Here is a 6,809-nt window from a genome sequence, read left to right as displayed (position 1 = left end):
TCGCAGATATGGCTATGACTGAGCCACTGAACTGAACTGAACTGAACTGAGGCAACGCATGGCATGATCAGAGCTATACTTCTGGAATATCCCTTTAATGTCACACTGGACATCGATATCCTAGGAGCAGTACCTGTGAATGTGATTCTTGCACAAATATCCTGTGGAGAGGCACTTGGGAGAAATCTGTAAGGGAGTGAGGGAGCTGGGGAAGAAGCAAGGCAAAGATGTGGTTTCAAGAGAAGTTTGGCTTCCTCCTGATCCCACAGTGAGCTCTGGAGTGTTAACTGCACTGCAGCATTTGTCCTGCCCAGAAGCCAGGGGCTAGGCTGTTAGACCCGTGCGTCAGCCAAGCCCTGGTCACAGACTGAGGTGAGGAAAGTGAAGAGAGAGAGGCATGTGACAAATCTCCCAGACATTTATGGGCAAAGTGGTTCCCAGCAGCTGGATAAATATTGGCTTGGCCAAAAAGTTCATTTGGGTTTTTCTATAAGTGACTGTAGAGAACCCAAACAGACTTTTTTGGCCGACCCAATACTTACTCAAGGAAATTGGTGGTAGAAACAGGGATAGAGGGGTAGGATACTTTGGGTGATTGTTTGGGGAACAAGAATAAATAGAGACAGCTGAGATTTTGAGTCCAGGTAGCTGGGAGATGAATGGTGATGTTAGCAAAGGTAGGGGTGTGTCAAATGGGAACATGCCGGAGTCTTTAGGAACAGGCTTGCCTAGGGGTGGACCTTCTATGAGCCAGAGAATCAATGTGCAGAGAAGTAAGCAAGCATTTCCGGCAATTGCTGAGTCATCCTTTCATATGCTGGCTGTTTCTGGGACTCCTAGTAGATTCAGAAAATGTGAGAGTCCATGATTCCCTACCTGCCTAGTTTCTCTCTCATTCATTGCTTTTTCTCTCATTCCCATTCATGTCTTTGGGCTCTCCCATTTTCCTTTCTTCCTATCCACAGCGTTTTCTCCCTGTCTCCTCCTTATGAGCCAGACTCAAACTTTCCACCATCTTTTACTACGCTTTCTTGCCTAATGCAATCTGTTACCCATCCCATCCTTGTTTCTCCTGCCACTTCAGTCATCCAACAAATATTTATTGAGTTCCTAGTGTGTGTCAGATATCTGGATACAGAAGCGGATAAAACAGAAAACCAAATCCTGCCTTTGGCATGCCTCCATGACCACCAGTATCACCACCACCATCATGCTTGTGGTTCCCATCCTCAGGACCGGAGGCAGTGTCTCCCTGCCTCCAACCTGTGCTTTGTTCATTTTGGCTGATAACACACAGAATGTAAAAATTTTGATCATTCAAAAGAGAAACGGGGAAATAATACAGAAGAGAAAAAAAAAAAAAAAAACAGTAGAAAGAGGGCAAGGGACCTTGGCCCAGTATAACTATGGAGTTTCTTCCAGCTGGTAAATCATAGTCCTTTTGTTAAATCTTTTGTGTTTACATACAAAACTGGCTAATTGCAATGTAGGAGGTTTTTTTTTTTTTTCTTTTTTCTTTGAATGCCACTGGAGGTGTGGCAGTGCTAGGCAAAGTTATGGTCAACTTGTACTTATGGGGCGAAGGGGGTGAGGAGATGGGGGCCGGTGATGTCATTCAGAAGTGAAGCACTACTCAGTATTTTCAAGGTGAAAACAAACTGGAGAGGAAGCAGATCACCCTCTGTATTGTATGTCACCAGGGATTTCTCTGCCACACAGAAGGCGGCTAAGTTCAACACGTGTGCATTTCACTGGGCTGACTGTTCTTTTTAATTTGTTTATTGAAATATAGTTGACTTACAATGTTGTGTTGATTTCTGCTCCACAGCAAAGTGATTCAGTTATATATATATTTGTATTCCTTTTTAATATTCTTTTCTATTATGGTTTATCACAGAATATTGAATATAGTTCCCTGTGCTCTACTATAGGACCTTATTGTTTATTCATCCTATATATACTAGCTTGCAGCTGCTACTCCCAAACACCCAGTCCTGCCCTCTCTCATCCTACCTTCCTGTTGGCAACCACAAGTCTGTTGTCTATGTGTGTGAGTCCATTTCTGTTTTGCAAATAAGTTTATATGTCTCATATTTCAGATTCCACATGTAAGTGGTATCATAAGGTGTTTGTCTTTCTCTTCCTCACTTACTTTAATTAGTATGATAATCTCTCTAGGTCCATCCATGTTGCTACAAATGGTATTATTGTATTCTTTTTCATGGCTGAGTAATAGTCCATTGTATATATCTATCATGTCTTTTTCACCTTTTACCTTTCAGTGGATATTTTGGTTATTTCCATGTCTTGGCCATTGTTGATAGTGCCTGTATGTATCCTTCCAAATTAAACTTTTGTTCAGATAAATGCCCAATAGTGGGATTGCAACTCTATTTTAGCTTTTTTGAGGAACTTCCATACTGTTCTCTCTAGTGGCTGCACCAATTTACATTCCCACCCACAGTGTAGGAGGGTTCCCCTTCCTATATACTCTTTCCAGCATTTATTATTTGTAGACTTTTTGATGATGGCCATTCCGCCTGGTGTGAGATGATACCTCATTGTAGTTTTGATTTGCCTTTCTCTGATCATTAGCTATGTTGAACATCTTCTCATATACCTATTGGCTCCTATTCTTTAATTGTCAAAATACCTTTTCTTTCGACAGCTATGTGTGAACCTGGATGCAAGTTTGGTGAGTGTGTGGGACTAAACAAATGTAGATGCTTTCCAAGATACACCAGGAAACCCTGCAGTCAAGGTCAGTACTATAGACCACGGTGGTAATAGAGACCTACCCCAGGGCTTTCAGAATCAACTCAGGCAGTGCAGTGGTGTTTGGGACACAGCATAGTATAGCACTCAGGATTCTGTAGTTTGTAACACCGATCTTCAAATGAAAGTGGTTTCAGAATGAGATTTTTCAATCAATCTCTTCTAGAAAAACGTCAAAGTCATTCTGATGCTTTTGTTAGGATGCCAGATGAAAAACATTATTTTCCCTCTGAACAATAATGTTTATTGTCTTTTTTAAGCTGAGGAAGCAATGCATATATTTTATTTAAGAAAATCCAACAAAACAAAAGGATAGAAATTAAAAAGTGAATGTGAACACCCACAGTCCATCCTCCACCCATAGCTAAGAGTTTGACCTCTACCTCTGCAGTTTCTTTTCTGTTATACTTACAAATATGGATATTTCTCATTGGCATTTTTGCATGTCAGCACACAGAGAGCTGTCTCATAATTTTTAAGGCTGTATCCTAGTCTCTAGATCAAATGCTTGTGTCATTTACATAAAAATACTTTAACCACTATTATAGAAGTTGTCCCCAACGTTTTGCCACTACAAATAGTGCTATATCAGTCATTATCCTATGCATATCCTTGCATCTTTGAGTATTTTTATAGGGTAAATGGGCTTCCCTGGTGGCTCAGAGGTTAAAGTGTCTGCCTGTAATGCAGGAGACCCGGGTTCGATCCCTGGGTCGGGAAGATCCCCTGGAGAAGGAAACGGCAACCCACTCCAGTACTCTTGCCTGGAGAATCCCATGGAGGGAGGGGCCTGGTAGGCTACAGTCCATGGAGTTGCAGAGTCAGACACGACTGAGCGACTTTCACTCACTTCACATAGGGTAAATATCTAAAAATGGAATTGTTGGGTTGAATGACATTCATATTTTTATTGTAATTTATATATTTTAAAAGGCAATTTATGACTTTTGTCATAGGCTGTTTATCTGAAGATATTAAACCAGTTATAATATTAAGAACAGTGGTTCTTAAGGTGGCCATGTTTGTCCCCTAGGAAGACTTGCCAGATACAATACATATCCCTAGTTAGATTTAAATTTTATTTTAAAATGCAATTTCACATAAAAAACAAATAATTTTATAGTGTATGTAGGTTGCAAATATTGTATGGGACATATGTACACTGAACAAATATTAGTCATTTTTCCAAAATTCACATTTACCCAAGCATTTTGTATTTTTATTTGATAAATCTGGAAGTCTTACCCCCGAGGTCATCTGGCGGTGCCTGGAGATATTCGGAGGGGTTACTACTGGCATCTAGTGGGTAGAGTCCAGCTGAACATCTGTAGTGTACAGGGCAGCCCCCTGCTAAGGGTGATGTGGCCCCAGATGTCCACAGTGTGGAGGAGCCCAGGCACCAAGAAGCCTGCGCTAATTAAGAAAGGGTCCCCAGTTCTATAACACAGTTAAGCAAAGAGCAGAAAATCCAGTTCAGCTGCCCTTAGGAAAGAGCCCTTCCAGGGTTCTAGAAGGGAGAATGGAATTCCAGAGGAAACCAGGGGTCTGCCCCACTCTGTGACCCCACCCCCAGCTCACTGCCAAGGCCACATGCTCACATAGCCTTTCTCTGTGCTGGCAGACCTGCAGGCTCAGGGAGGAGACTCTAGCTCTCCTGTCCCGACCCCAGGACGGGGGCCAACACCGCCAAGGGGCTCCTTAGAACCGTGTCCAGAAGGCTTGAGGGAAGTGCAGCAGGAGCCATGCTCTCAAAAGTAATAATTCAACCATGTCCCTTAGCAGAGCTTTTCCCACCAGAAGACCTGGTTTTCCATATGTCTTGGATTCTGTACCAAGATACCTTCTCAAGAGAGTTGGAATGGAGAAGGTGTTTTTTCATGCTGCTTTTCAAGTCCTGGCAAAGTATTCACTTTGAGGGAGTGTCCAGTGGCTCAGATGTGGGGCTGTCTGGCTTTTCCCCACAGCCTCCCTGCCCCAGGGCCGCCTGATCAAAGTCCAAGTATATCCACTGATGGCCACAGGCCTCAACCCAACTGATGTCTTTCCCCAAAATGCTTCTTGCAAGAGACGCCTCTGACTAAGTGCCAAGTGATGGACTATCCCTGGCTTTCGTGTTATGTCCAACCAGCATTATTTGATTCATGCATTTGAAGCAGTTAGGATCCATACAGGAGATGGTAGTGTACAGGGGACTGGCAGTGGAGAAAGGGGTTTAAGTGTCCATCTAATGTGCTAGAAAAATCTCCATGTAAGGTTCTTTTCAGAGGTGAAAGCAGCCACTTACTTATTTTCCAGAATGGCCTTTGCCTGTTACTGTGTGGAATTTTGGTCTTACATGGAATTTGGTTCTTTTCTCCTTTCTATATCTGCCTTGGGAGAGTTATGACATGTGGTACCCACATCATCATGTGCCCAAAGACGAAACCCATGATGGCTTTACAAGTTTTTTTCCTTATGTATCATTTTTTATTTTAATAAAAGCTACTTCATTCTTAATGTTTCATGTTTTAAACCCTGAAAAGCTCAGAGAAGAAAGCCCCTCTCAATCTTCCCAGGAGGTAACCATTATATATGTGTAGAGCCTGGTCTCCCAAGGTTTTTTTTTTTGTTTTTTTCCTGCCTGTGCCACATTGCTTGCAGGATCTTAGTTGTCCAACCAGGGATAGAATGCAGACCCCAGCTGTGAAAATGCTGAGTTTTAATCACTGGAATGCCAGGGAATTTCCCTAGGCAATTTTTCCTATGCCTATTTTAAAAATGTGGTATCTATATACATATTTTTGTAACCTTTTTGTGTATCAGCGTCCTCTGAGCACCTTGATATGGGATTAAATATTGTCCTGTGACCTGACCACCAGTAATAGCCGCCTAGCAGGGCTCCCTCAGGAAAGGTGTGAGACAAGGCCATTTGTCCATCATGAGGCCGCTCAAAATAATAACTGAAAGGAGACTGTGCTGTTGGCATCTGTCACAGACTACCTGGAAGAGCTTTAAAGGCAGCAGTATCTAGATTATGTTTTAACTTTTTATTCAAGTAGGAAACACAAAATTGTACACCTGTCAACAATGTACAACTGCATGAATGCTCAAGAACACCCATGTAGCTGGCATTCAGATCAAGAAATGGAAACTTAGCCTCCCTGAAGACCCCTCATGCTCCCCTCCATCACTTGCCCCCAGCCCCCACAAGGGACTGTACCTTGTCTCTCACACCACAGAGTCACTGTGCCTGGATTGTTTTGATTCTTTCACTCATGCCTGGTTTTCAGTGTGCGCATTTGTGTCCAGCTTCTCCCAGTCAGGATCATGTTTGTGAGTTTAATCCACAGTTATTTGTACTTGTGGTTTGCTCAGCCTCACTGCTGTACAGTTTTCTATTGCGTGAGTGTACAAGTCATTTATCCATGCTTTTCAGAGGAGAGATTTGGATTCTTCCTCATTTGAAGCAATTCAGAATAGTGCTACTGTGATCATTTTAGCATGAGATTTATGGTGGTTTAGTTGCTCAGTTGTGTCCAACTCTTTGTGATAGCCTGCCAGGCTCCTCTGTCCATGGGATTCTCCAGGCAAGAATACTAGAGTGGGCTGCCATTCCTTCTCCAGGAGATCTTCCTGACCCAGGGATCGAACCCGGGTCTCCTACATTGCAGGCAGATTCTTTACTGACTGAGCCACAGTGGAAGTCTGGTGGGCATGTACCCATGTTTCTGTTGGACATTTGCCCAGGAGTGGAATGGCTGGCTCACGAGTGTCTGTATCTAGCTGCCACACAGTTTTCCAGAGTGGTTGTGCCTATATTTGCATTCCCTTCAGCAGTGTAAGATGATTCAGTTTGGTCCACATTCTCACCAACGCTTTAATGATGGTCAGAGAAGAGGCGAGTCACACCCTTTGTACCTACCTCCACAGCTGGCATCCAGGGAGGCCAATCCCATTCCACATCTGGGTGTTTCCTCCTTCAGTTCACCTTTATCCATTTCCTGACTGCCCCCTGCAGATGTGAATGAGTGTGGATTCAAACCCCGGCCGTGCCA

This window comes from Bos grunniens, chromosome X, assembly GCF_055505025.1.
Source record: "Bos grunniens cultivar Pamir isolate PY7600 chromosome X, Bosgru_T2T1.0, whole genome shotgun sequence".
Taxonomy (NCBI): Eukaryota; Metazoa; Chordata; class Mammalia; order Artiodactyla; family Bovidae; genus Bos; species Bos grunniens.
Note: the sequence above shows the minus strand (reverse complement) of the source record.